Source organism: Sus scrofa, chromosome 16 (assembly GCF_054392235.1).
Source record: "Sus scrofa isolate SSC_HxYL_T2T_F1_AM1 chromosome 16, Sscrofa_HxYL_maternal_Yorkshire_Landrace_v2.0, whole genome shotgun sequence".
In the NCBI taxonomy this organism is placed as follows: Eukaryota; Metazoa; Chordata; class Mammalia; order Artiodactyla; family Suidae; genus Sus; species Sus scrofa.
This window is the reverse complement of record NC_139398.1, coordinates 48,317,184-48,331,056: the sequence shown is the minus strand read 5'-3', so window position 1 is coordinate 48,331,056 and position 13,873 is coordinate 48,317,184. Positions and strand designations below refer to the sequence as shown.

At 41.9% G+C, this 13,873-nt stretch overlaps 1 protein-coding gene across 8 annotated transcripts in view; it reads right to left on the bottom strand.

Annotated features, from left to right (window-relative positions):
- The window catches only part of LOC102159433 (uncharacterized), a 908,266-nt gene that overhangs the window by 883,036 nt on the left and 11,357 nt on the right, over positions 1 to 13,873 (bottom strand). Inside the window, exon 3 of one of the 8 annotated variants that reach the window (XR_014831360.1) lies at positions 10,521 to 12,333. The exons of the other annotated variants lie outside the window; for them this stretch is intronic. The gene's annotated coding sequence lies outside the window, so the exon portion shown is untranslated. Of the gene's footprint in view, positions 1 to 10,520; positions 12,334 to 13,873 lie in introns of those variants that run through there. 8 annotated transcript variants of the gene reach the window in all.

The window sequence follows — 13,873 nt, the reverse complement described above, 5'->3', positions numbered from 1 at the left end:
GGGACTGAGAGCAAGGGGAAATGGGGAGTTGCTGCTTATGGATACAGAGTCTCAGTTTTGCAAGATGGAGAGAGTTCTGAAGATTAGTTGGGCAATAATGTGAAAGCACTTAACCCTACTGAAGGGTACATTTAGAAATGGTTAAGGAAAATTTTACGTCATGTGGTTTTTACCACAATAAATAAATAACAAAAATAATAATAAAGTAAAATAGCAATAAACAGGGGGTGGGAAATGTCTGGCACTGACTCTCCTCATCTTCTAATAGGGCCAGAACAGATACACCAGAATCCTGTAGCTACTCAGACACCGCAGCCTTCACACAATGCTAACCCCAGTCTAATCCTCACGTCACCTGAAGTCAATCAACCTCTAACATGCCACTGATGGAACTTCTCTTCATCAATTGCAAATTGCTTCTCCAGTAAATTTTTTTAGGGTACTTTAAAATATGTACATTTATGGAGTTTCCATTGTGGCTCAGCAGAAAAAAATCTGACTAGCCATGTGGAAGTGGGTTCAATCCCTGGCCTCACTCAGTGGGTTAAGAATCCGGCATTGCCGTGAGCTGTGGTATAGGTCACAGACGCAGCTCGGATCCCTTGTTGCTGTGGCTATTGTGTAGGTCAACCCCTGGCCTGGGATCCTCCATATGCCACAGAGGCAGCCCTAAAAAGACAAAGAAAAAAAAAAAAAACCTTTCCTTCTTTTGTCCAGATTTCCATAGGAAGTTCTGATGAAGCTTGGAACACCTGAAAGCCTGGGGGTAGATGGAATGGGAATCAATACTTTTCCAAATCACTAATCAGGCCCCAAAGAATTTGCAGTTGAAGAATCATGGAGCTGTATTGAGAAATCCCCCCACATGGCAGATTTAGCTCAGGAACAGAGCAGTAATGGCACCTTGAGTTAAGAGGGATGGGGCCAAGGAGAGAGGGTGGGAGGCCAGTGACTGATCTGGTAACCATGAATGGCATCCAGCTCTTCCCAAAAGCCACCCTAATGGCAAAGAAAGGACTCCCAAACCTCAAAACTCAGCCAGTGGCAGCTTCCTGTTCTCAGACAAGCAGAAACAAACATGGAAAACAACACAAGATTCAGATGCTCTTTTACGGACTTCCAAACAATTGCCCACATTTTACACTAATTTCCTTTTGTGGGGAAGTTCCACGGAGAAGAGTGCTCTGTGCTTGCACCCTGCTTCCAGGGCCCTGAAAATTTCAAACCTGTTTTCTTCACCAACTTGGGTTCTTTGGCCAACACCACTTTCATGAGGGTTATTTTGCTGCTCCATCACACTCTGTGTTCCCCTTTAACTTACAGCAGAGTAAATAAATAATAAACTATGTATAGATAAATAAGTAGATAGGTAGATATAGATATATAGAAAGGCAAGATTTTTCTTTTAGATATATAAAAATTATAAAACACTAAATACATGTGCATATATAGCTGAGTGCTCTAAGATGAAGAATTTTTTTCACATTTTAATACTACTAAAATCAATATGTACTTAAGAATTGATGTGTGGCACTTAATTTTTGCTAAAAAGCTATTGGTAAATCAATGGTGTGACCAAAGGATATCTCAAAGCCATGAAATACTGCATCATGTAACCATATGAGAGCCCACCTGATCTGACCCACAGGCAGCCAGGAACCAGGAAGCAGGCATTCACGAAAGCTATGAGCTAACAGGGCAATTCATGGTAACCCCGGGCTGAGCAAATCACATCTCCAAGGCAGATATTCACACCAATCGTTGTCTTCCTTTTCCTCTCTCTCTCTCTCTTCTTTTGAGGGCCACACCCATGGCATGTGGAAGTTCCACAGGCTAGAGACCAAAGTGGAGCTACAGCTACCAGCCTACACCACAGCCACAGCAACACCAGATCCAAGCCACATCTGCAACCTACTCTGCAGCTTTTGTTAACACTGGATCGTTAAACTGCTGAATGAGCCCAGGGATTGAATCTGAATCCTCATGGATACTAATCAGGTTTGTATCCCACTGAGCCACAATGGGAACTCCAACGGTTGTCTCTTACATGACAGCTGGTCTGGAGTATGGATTTGATCTTCAAATATTAACAGATTTTATTTACTTTATTGAATACTGAACATGTATATCCTACCTCCCATGGTGGTATTTCTGAAAGAAAGATATTTTGCATTAAATGTAGAAGTTTGTGTCTCTCAAACTGGGTCTAAATCAAACTTGCAAATGTTGGGAATTCTCCAAATTAAAAATGAAAATTTTCTCTTTTATTTCTAAGAAGTGGAGAAATAGGTTGTCCAAGACAAAATGATTCATGAATTTTTAAGTAGTTTAGTTCATATTGACCTGAATATTATAAAAGGTACAGATGAAGTTCATCTTCATTTCACTACAACATCCCTAATTGCAAATAGAATTTCTAAATTAGACTGTAATTTTAAAATATATAAGAAGGGACTCCATACTGCTTCGGATATGAGACTCTGACTCAGAAATAGCATTATAAAATTTAGCAGACATGGGGAGTACCTGCTGTGGCACAGTGGATTAAGAATCTGACTGCAGGGCTTGGGTTACTACAGAGGCACAGGTTCAATCCCTAGCCCAGTGCAGTTGGTTAAGGATTCCAATGTTGCTGCAGCTGCAGCACAGGTAACAGCTGTGGCTTAGATTCAATTTCTGGCCCAGGAACTTCCATATTCTGTGGGTGTGGCCATAAAAAAAATTAACAGACATGAGAAAAAGGTCATAAACACTGTTCTCATACAGACTCAAAATTCCAATGCATTACTTACAGAGATAGAACAGACAGTCCTAAGATTTATGTGGAACCACAAAAGATCCCAAGTAGGCAAAACAATCTTGAGAAAGAAAAACAAAGCAAGAGGCATCACAATCCCTGATTTCAAACTATAGTAATCAAAACAGAATGGTATTGACAGAAAAGCAGATACACAGATCAATGGAACAGAATAGAGAGCCCAGAAATAAACCTATGCACATATGGTCAATAAATTTACAAAAAAGAAGCCAAGAATATACAATGGAGAAAGTTCAGTCTCTTCAACAAATGCTGTTGTGAAAATGGGACAGCCACATGCAAAAGAATAAAACTGGACCACTGTCTTACACAATATACAAAAATTAGCTCAAAATGGATTAAAGACTTGAATGTTAAGACCTAAAACCATAAAACTCCTAGAAGACAACACAGGCATAAGCTCCTTGACATGAATGTTGGCAATGGTCTTTGGATTTGACAACAAAATAAAGGCAAAAAAAGAAAAAATAAACAAGGGGGACTACATCAGACTAAAAAGCTTCTGCACAGCAAAGGAAACCATAGCCAAATTGAAAGGCAAGTTATTGAATGGGAGAAAATATTTTCAAATCATACATCTGATAAATATACCACGAACTCATAGAAGCCAATAGCAAAAAAAAAGCAATCTGATTAAAAAATAGGTAAAGTATTCCTATATATATTTCATATATATATTTCATGCATATATGTCATGAAATATGAGCCTCGTTCAGTGGGTTAAGGATCCAGTGTTGCCATGAGCTATGGTGTAGATCACAGAAACAGCTCAGATCCCTCATTGCTGTGGATGCGGCACAGGCCAGCAGCTGCAGCTCAAATTCAACACCTAGCCTGGGAACTGCTATATGCCACAGGTACAGCCCTAGAAAGCAAAAACAACCACAAATAAACAGAGCTCATGGAAATAGAGAACAGACTGGCAGTTGCCTAAGGTGGGTGGTGGTGGGGGATGAACAAAATGTGTGAAAGAGGTCAAAAGGTACAAAATACCAGGTATAAATGAACAGACCATGAGGGTGTAACATACAGCATAGTGACTACTGTTAATACCATATTTCACATCTGAAACTAGCTGGAAGAGTAGATCTCAAGTTCAGCTCACGAGAAAAAAAATTTGTAACTCTGAGTGGTGATAGATGTTAACTGGACTTTTGTGGTGATCATTCTGCAATATATATAAATATTAACTCATTACATCATATACCTGAAACTCATAATGTTATACCAACTATACCTCAAAAAATATGCTTTCCATAAAAACTGAAAAAATGAATTTTTTCTTAACATATTTTATGTTTTATTCTTAACAAAAATTTTATTATCTAATTTTGTCTCATATTGTAAAACTATTTTAATAAAATTTGATTACTTCTTGCAGCAATTTATTCATTAGTTCCATATTTTCTACCATAATTCACATGCAAATTTTACTTTTTTATTAATTTTTGTATTAAAGTATTGGCTCATTGTGGCTCAGAGGGTTAAGAATCCATCTAATATCCATGAGGATGTGGGTTCAATCCCTGGCCTCCCTCAGTGAGTTAAGGATCCAGCATTGCTACCAGCTGCAGCACAGATACAGCTCAGATCTGGTGTTGCTGTGGCTGTGGTGTAGGCCAGCAGCTGCAGCTCCGATTAGACCCCTAGCCTGGAAACTTCCATATGCCACACATGCAGCCCTAAAAAAAAGGTAACAAAGTACAGTTGATTTACCATGCTGTGCTAATATCTGCTGTACAGCAAAGTGACCCAGTCATATATACATATATATATACACATTATATACATAGTACATTTTACATATATATATATATAAAATACACATTCCCTTTCTTATATTATCCTCCATAGTGGTGTAATGGTCTCTCCCAAGAGACTGGATATAGTTCCCTGTGCTGTACAGTAGGACCTAAATGTAATAGTTTGCATGTATCAACCCCAAACTCCCAGTCCATCCCACTACCTCGCCCTCCCATCCCCTCAGCAACCATAAGTCCATTCTCTAAGTCTGTGGTTCTGTATCTGTTCTACAGATGGACAGGGTCATTTTTCCATATTTTAGATTCCACGTCACAGGCAAATTTTAATAAGTTCCTTGTGGTGCTCTTTCAATTCAATATAATTTGAAAAGTATGCTTTAATGAAATCCCACCTTAAAATGAACACTGCAGTCTCCTGTTGATAGAACAGGCATCTCAGTATTTACAGTAACATCAGGCATAGCAAAGGATCATCCTGGTGACAAGATCTTGGAGGAATCCACATCTGTTTGAGGACTTTTCTGCTGCAAACCACTAGTAGCTCTATGATACCACATACCAAGAACCCTAAAAATGGAAGGTAAGTTGAAACCCTAACAAAAAATATGTTTTAGTGGAGGAGAAAGATCATATTATTACCACATTGCTTTTCCTTATTTCATGACAGGTCAGTGGTTTATGATAGGGTATGAAGTGTTCTGATGATGTTTGGTGGTAGGTTAGAAAGTACACTTGAGAAGGATTTGGCAAAGCATTATAATTTAGAAAAGAGAGTCTCCCATATAAACTCTGGTCAAATCTGAATCATTTGAGCTAGTCCTATTCCCAGAAGGCCAATAGCTATTGTGAACTGCACAGCTCACACTTTGAGATTCAGAGCTGCACAAATCATCCTGTCAGTATTTTCGGAGAGGGCTCTCTATGAGTGCATGTGTGAAGGAAGTGGTTATAATACAGTAAGTAACATCAACTTAGGATTTCTTAAGCCAGATGGGGAGACCAAAGCTCCATGAATTGAAGAAAGATGGTTACCAAATGGTGGTCCACCAAATCCTAAAAGTTCCACAGAGCCCACCTGGGGTGGGGTGAGGGGGTCAGAGGAAAGATGAGGGGCTGCAGTCCGGGGAGGCCAGCCCCACTTCTGCCAGAACAACTCCACACCCACATGCCTTACACCTCCACATAAAATTTCCAAAAGGAAAGGATTCAGCTTCTAGGATTTGAAAAGTATTAGACAAAGTCTAGGTTTGCTTCCTGCTAAAACATTTTGCCATCCCTCTAAAGCTAGTCCATCCTTCATTTGATCATTTAGCTGGTTAAACACCCCACCCCCGGTTGAGGGCCCAGAGATAATCCAGGCACAGCACTAAGAAATAAAAATGAATAAGACACCATCTCTGTTCTCAAGAAATTCATGGTGTAATGGGATTCAAAAATACATAAACAAAAAAAATATTACTGTCCAGTACTCTTTAAAGGGACTTATAAGTTGAAACAGAAGCAAAAGGAAGGAAGTCGTTACCTGGGAGGAGGGAGAGAAGGAGGATTAAAGAAAGATTGCTATAAACCACAAGAAGAGATTCTGACCAGCTCAAGCAGAAACGGGATGTAGCGGATCTTGTAGCCAGGACGAGTTAGCTTACAAGCTGGAGATCAGATCTGCAGGATGTGGCACCTGGGGATAAGATCCAGAGACACAGAAACATGGCTTCTAGGATTCACGCACTGAAAGCAGACTCTCTGTACTTCAGAAAAAAATACACAATCATCCCTCTGTTACCCACGGAGGAATCCCATTCGATTCCTAGCCTGGGAACTTCCATATGCCACAGGTGTGGCCCTAAAAAGCAATTTTTTAAAAACTACCTAACTAGACCCTGGACTTTTAGGACAACAATTCTGAAAGGAAAACCTGAAGCCTTTCCTACTTGGGGTGCATCCAAAAACATCTCTTGCCACAAAGTCAAAAACAGTAGACTGAGGTATAATCCACCCAGGTCAAGAGAATTCAGTCTGTACAAGAGGGAAAAACGTTGAAAATACATCATGCCAAAAGCTTATATTAACATGAACCTCCAACTCAGAATTCATGGTCTGTGCCAGCAAAGCCCACAGATTTGACTGCTCCATAAACATCAGTATGCTGCAATTTTCCTCATTATACAGAACCATACAGTACTTTATGGAAACATAAAATTCATAACTGAGTCCTTAAGCCATATGTTTTAATAAGTAGCAGCTAATCAGCCATAGTGTTTGCATGTCTGCTATTTTGGGACTGTTTCAATATCTCCCAGGGATTGTAACTGTCCTTATTTGCAGCAACCTCTACCCAAAGTAGTAGCAAAATATAAGCCACGGCTATTCAATTATGCTACTGTGAGAACATGCTCTCGGTAGGTGAGAATGCGAGGCCAGGCAGGTGATTAGAAAAGCAACCTAGGAGTTCTCATCGTGGCTCAGTGGTTAACGAATCCTACTAGGAACCATGAGGTTGCAGGTTCAATTCCTGCCTTGCTCAGTGGGTTAACGATCCGGCGTTGCCGTGAGCTGTGGTGTAGGTTGCAGACGCGGCTCGGATCCAGCGTTGCTGTGGCTCTGGTGTAGGCTGGTGGCTACAGCTCCGATTAGACCCCTAGCCTCAGAACCTCCATATGCCACGGGAGCGGCCCAAGAAACAGCAAAAAGACAAAAAAAAAAAAAAAGAAAAGCAACCTAGCCATGAAGGGGGTGCTTGGGAAGACCAGGTGAGGGAACGCAGACTCAGATTAGACATTACTTAGCTATAAAGCAAAAAATCTAGCTTTGTCCAAATAAGGAGCTAGATAATGAGCTCAGTTGTCTCCTAGCCTAGAACTGCCCTTGGCTCAAAAGTCAGCTTTACTTACTTTCTACTAAGATAGAGAAAGAAGCCTGGGAGGTGAGGAAAGAGGAGGAAGGCAAGTTGCTTCTCCCTGTTTTCAAGAGCTCTGAGTCCATCAACTGACCTTTTATTTTTCTTAAATGACGACTAGTGAGCTATCAAATGACTTTTGTGCAAAGGTTCAGGCCTCAAGATGCAACTCAAGCACAATCTCTCCAAATAAGATTTTTTGGAATTCCTCCCAAATCCCACTTCACAACCCATGCATTGCTACGTTGGGTTAATCAGCCCCTTCTCCTTGCTTCCATAGCCTCTGGTAAGACAGAGATTCCACTGCTATTTTTGTTGTGTCCCCTTTCACTGTCATAATTTGGGTGAAGTGCACAATTAATATATTCATTCTTGTCCCCTGCCTACCCTGCCACAGTGCCCGGCATCCCCCATTAAAATGAAAAGACAGGAGTTCCCATTGTGGTGAAGCGGAAACAAATCCAACAAGAAAACATGAGGCTGTGGGTTCAATCCCTGGCCTCACTCAGTGGATTAAGGATCCGGCGTTGCCATGAGCTGTGGTGTAGGTCACAGACACAGCTTGGATCCCGTGTTACTGTGGCTGTGGTGTAGACTGGCAGCTGTGGCTCTGATTCGACCCCTAGCCTGGGAACCTCCATATGCCTCAGATGCAGCCCTAAGAAGCACACACACACAAAAAAAAGACAGAGACTTACTGCATTTCCTTCTTGACTTCCAGTGGCTAGAGATAGCTGGCACTTTAGAAAATGCCAACACACAACAACAACAACATCTGAATTTATTGAGTCCTTGAGTATTACATACACAGATTGCATGTGGGTCATAGCCCTGAGCTAGTTGGGGAGAAAGACCAAGATAAACTATAGTCTCTACCTTCAAGAGATTTATAATCTAGTCAAAGAATAAAGTAAACCAGAGATTCTCAAAGTGTGGTCTCCAAACTAGCAGCATCAGATGGAACCTCTGATAAATGCAAATTCTCAGGCTCCAGCCCAGACCCACTGAGCCAAAATTTTCAGGGGGGGAGGAGTAGGGATGGCAGTAATCTGTGTTAGAACACGCTCTCCTTGTTAGCACTTCTAACAGCTCAGAAGGGTAGCTGAGCAAAAGGTAGAATCTAGACCTCATCCAATGAATCACCCAATTCTTGGGAGTTGGTATCCTGAGAGCTGCACTCTAGAAACTGCAAAAAAAACTTGCTTTCACTTGCAGCCAGACTGCAAGTCATTTGGGTGCCCACAGAGTTGCAAGTCCTGGAATTAAATTAATAGGATCCTGGCTTGCACCTCTAGGCACCTCCAGGCACCTAGCAGAAGCAAAAGAAAACCCTCTCTCAGGAAAAATATCATTCTAGGCCTCAAATTATTTTTACAAATAATATATTCAAATACAGTGTCCAGCACACAATCAAAACCAGGCCTCAAGGATACAAGACAATAGGAACAACAACCAGCATAAATAACAACTGAAATGAACACACACGTGGTCCAGATAATGAAATTACCAGGCACAGACTCTAAAACTACTATAATTAACATGCTCAAAGAGAGAAAATAAAAGTTTCGTCAAGTAACCGGAAAGAGGAAAAGCGCTTTGCAGATTTAAAAGGAAACAAGTTGAAATTTAGGAATTTAAAATACAATAACCAGGAGTTCCTGTTGTGGCTCTGCAGGTTAAGAACTCGACATAGTCTCTGTGAGGATGCAGATTCAATCCATGGCCTCCCTCAGTGGGTTAAGGATCCAGCATTGCCACAAGTATATGTTGCACATGCAGATCAAAGCCAGTGTTGCCCTGGCTGTGGTGTAGGCTAGCTCCAATTCAACCCCTAGTCTAGGAACTTCCATATGCCGCAGGTGTGGCCATAAGAGAGAAAAAGAAAAAGAAAAAAAAATACAATATCCAAAATTAAAAGCAATATACTGGTTCATCAGCAGATTAGAGAAAGGTGAGTAAAGAATTAATGGACTAGAAGATATATCATAAGATACAAACAAAACAGTAAAGGAAATGGAACATAGAAAGAGTGGAGAAAGAAAAAACACAGTGAGAAAATCAAAGATAGGTTTAATTGGAGACCCAGAAAAAGAGGAATGGGAAGGGGACTAAAAGCAGATATGCTGCAGGGAACATCTATTCAGTCAGATGGAGTGAATGGCTCTATGGGCTCTTGAAACTGACCCTAAACCCTCCAACTAAGTGATAGATGTTGTCCTGGGAAGGGGGCACGGTGGAGTATAGAGGAACCAATCACATTTATCCATTTCAAATAAATACTTTTCAACCAATACAGTTTAAATGCTTCAATTATTTAAATCCTTCCCTCATGCCTGCTTTAAATAACAAATTCAACACCAGTGGTTGATTATCACACTATCCCAAAAGGAAACATTATAATTTGGAAGAAAGGCTCTGGAGAAGTCAATTTGAATGTGGGTTAGAAGTGCATACCTCTAAGGCATTTTAGGAGACTGTGTCTGAGGGCAAAGACAGAAGAGGGGCCAACAGCACAGTCTGACAACTAGGACTCAGGTCTGGACCCCAGTTAGAGAGAGCCTTTTGGTCAAAGCTGAAGGAACTGCTTTCAGGAAAGGCACAGCAGACTGGTCTGTACACATAGACAATGGATAACGCAGAGTTGGCAGCATGGCAGTCCCTAGTTCATCAAGGAACATGAATTTCAAGGAATGGAACAGTCAGTTACCAACTCAGGAACAGCAAACAAAGAGCCCAGGGCACATCCTTCAAAGGGCAGCCTGCAGTAGGAGCAGTGGCCATGGTGAAGCAACTGCCATCCTGCATTTGCAGTGGACACGCCACCCTGAGAATTGTGAATTAGTACCATTCACGTAGCAGGTAACGCTAGCAACACACAGGTGCAAGGCTTAGCAATCACCTCGGAAAAAAAGAGAGCACCATGAACTGGCTTGCTGTGGTTTATTTACTCTGGTGTATTTACTCTGATAGGTGTGCAGAGAGCCAAAGATCAATTGTTCACCTGACTTTCTTCCCAAGGATTGAATGGGACATTTCAACACAGAAATCCTGCACAGCCTTTATTTTGTGCTCAAGTCAAAACACTTCCTGTGAAAAGGCAACTTGTACACAAAACAGAAACCAGTGGAGAAACAGGATTCACAATGTAAATAGAAATTTCTCACCCAGTTTTGTTGTGTTGTTGTATTTGAGGGAAAATCCAGTGCAAACACGAGGCCAAGTTCTGATGGAATACAGTAAAAGGGTCATGTATAGAGTGTTTCTGCTATAGATTTCAGCTTTAGGCTGATGACCAGATAAGAACAACTCCATTGCTTAAAACATCTCACTAATATGTTCCCCCTTGGGAGTTCCCACCATGGCTCAGCGGTAAGGGACCCGACTAGTATCCATGAGGACACAGGTTTAATTCCTGGCCTCACTCAGTGGGTTAGGGGTCCGGCATTGCCACAAGCTGTGGTGTAGGTCGCAGACAAGGCTTGGATCTGGTATTGCTGGGGCTGTGGTGTAGACTGGCAGCTGTAGCTCCGATTCGACCCCTAGCCTGGGAATTCCCATATGCCATGGGTTCAGCCCTAAAAAAAAGAAGGAAAAAAAATATGTTCTGCCTTTAGAACATATCAAAAGCTCAAATGTCACCAGAAATAAGATGATCTATACTAATTAAAAAGAATAGAGTTCTTAGTCTAAGAGAAAATTTTGGATTCCTAAGGAAAAGATACATGGATTAAATGAGTTTTTACTGTTTTTCAGTTTTGACCAAACAGTTTATTTTAGATCTAAACATCCCCCTGCTGTACTAGGAGCCTAAAAATTGTTGTATATTTTAACTGGAAAGAGAAACTCACTACAAATAAAGATAAACACATTGGCTCAATTGATTCTCATTTTCCAAGCAAAACTACAAACTGTAAAAAAAAAGCAAAGGCCTGAAATGTTGCCTCTTCAACCATTTCAACTCACCTAAGTGAGTCTGTGTGAGAAAAGGAACGTCTTGCTGTCTACTGAGGACATGAGGCAGGTGGCTCAAGGTTCTGCCCTTAACCCAGCTGGGCTCTTTTCCCAGGGACACTTAACAGCCTCCAATGTAAGGAGCTGGTTCTTGGTTGGGACTGATCATTTTGGGCTCACACTATGATAGTCATGTTCTGGTCTAAGAGGTCGATGTGTAATAACCCAATTTGTCTTCACAGCAACTCCACGGGGGACCACTGTCATTAGCCCTATTCTATCCACAGGTGAGGACACCATAGCACAGAGTGGGCTCCCTGCCACAGTCACTCAGTGGTCAGCCCGGGACCGCAGACTGCCAGCCAAGCCCCCAGCAGTGCTTCCCAGAGCGTGGGCCGCACCCCTGTCCCAGGTGGAGGACTGTTTGTTACTCTTCCCTTTCTGAGAGCAATGGAAAGGAAATCCTCTGAAACTTTTATAGAAATGTGCCACAGAGTAACACTGTAATTGTTAAAAATCGCATTATTTTTTTAAATGGACCTTGTGCTGGGTTTTTAATGTCACCTTTCACAAAGGTAAAAATTCCTTTTTACACAAGTATCAGTCTGTGATGGATTGGAATTTTTAAAAACCAGGTTCTTCACCACACAGAGTATAAGGAAGCTGATCCCAAAGCTCAGAGACCCACAAGTTCAGCACTGATGAGAACGACCTTGACTTCCCATCTGTGTTCAGCAGGATACACCGTTAGTGCCGGAGTTCACGTCCTGTGAAGGGGCCACCTGCCCACTGAGAAGACATGGGAGCTGGCGGAGTTTGGGGGCGGGGGTGTGCACAGATTCAAGGCTGGCCACCTCCTCAGTTCTCCTTGGTGATTCCAGAACTCTCCTGCTGCAGTAAGTATGTACCTTTAGGAAGAAATTGTGTTTCAGCATCTTGCAAGATCTGTGAAAATGTTAGTGCTAAAGTGACCCCGAATAAGGTCATCTAATGCCTCTCCTCTCCCTTGGGGATTAAAACTGAGGGACGGGGGTACCGTGTTCCGTAGGAACAAGAGTAGTTGCTGTGACACCAAGCCCTCTGCATCAGTCCCATCTGATCCCAAAATGCCTCTTCCCAATAAATGTGGTTTTATGTGTTCCCTCCTCTTTGTAAAACAGGATACAAAGGCACCAACCCCTCTCCTCCATCTAGAAAGGAAGAAAGGAGTGTGGAAAAGGACCCTCAATATCTGAAGCAAGACAGGCTTACCTGGAAGCCCAGTTCAAGATTTGAAAGCCCCCTACCCCCACAGGAGCGGGGGGCAGCGCAGGGCACACTGGGGTCAGCACTTCCCACACTCGCAGGCCTTGTTTTCTTGGAAAGCCTATCCCAAATAAACCAAGATGGAGCTCTTGTATCTGTAAAACCTAACATTTACAGAGAAAGTAAACAACTGTAATGGAGAAGGCTTCAGCTGACCGCAGGGTTCATTTTCCGGTGGATAAGATGCATGCGTGTGAAGGGAGCTTCAGAGAGGAGGGGTGAGGCTGAGTATATGAAGACGTGGGTTGTTATGGTTCATGGAAAGTGAAAGAGAAAACCCAGCATGGCCACTCACCATGGACAAACGAAAATCCACCCTAGTCAGTTGCTGCCCTTAAGAGACGTAGCCTGAGAGGAAAAATCCCAACACTTCTGCTCAGTAGAATTCGCAACGGCAATAACAGCAATGTTATTATTAAGGTGTTAACGGATTTTGAAAATTTACAAAGTCACATTATCTCACTTGACCCTAAATCCTAATCTTCATCCTCAGCAATAATCAGTAGAGTTTTTATAATCCCTTTGGAAAGCAGTAATTAGTAAAGATGAAGAAACTCAAGGTATTTTGTCACGATCACACTGAGAGTCAGTGACAGAGTAGCTTCTGGTATTAGAGCTTCATAGTCTCTCTCCAGAGCTTTTCATGCATCAGCTACTTGATTCAATGTCACTCGTTTCTTGGTTCATGTGTCCTCAGGGGTTCATTTTGTCAGCTCTGTCAGGTCACTGAGACATAGAGCATACATAAATAATGACATTGGGAGTTCCCATTGTGGAAGCTAATCTGACTAGTATCCATGAGGATGAAGGTTTGATTCCAAGCCTTGCTCAGTAGATTAAGGATCTGGCATTGCCGGGAGCTGTGGTGTAGGTCACAGATGGGGCTCAGATCTGGTGTTGCTTGGGCTGTGGCCTGGGTCAGCGGATACAGCTCTGATTCGACCCCTAGCCTGGGAACCTCCATATGCCAGAGGTGTGACCCTAAAAAAAGACCAAAAAAAGTGCAAAGGATGAATGAAATATGACCAAAAAAAAATAACGATACTAATGTAATCTAACCAAGTTATATTGCTATACCAAGTGAAACAGTGTGTGTGTGTGTGTGTGTGTGTGTGTGTGTTTGACATAGTCAGTATAATTGTC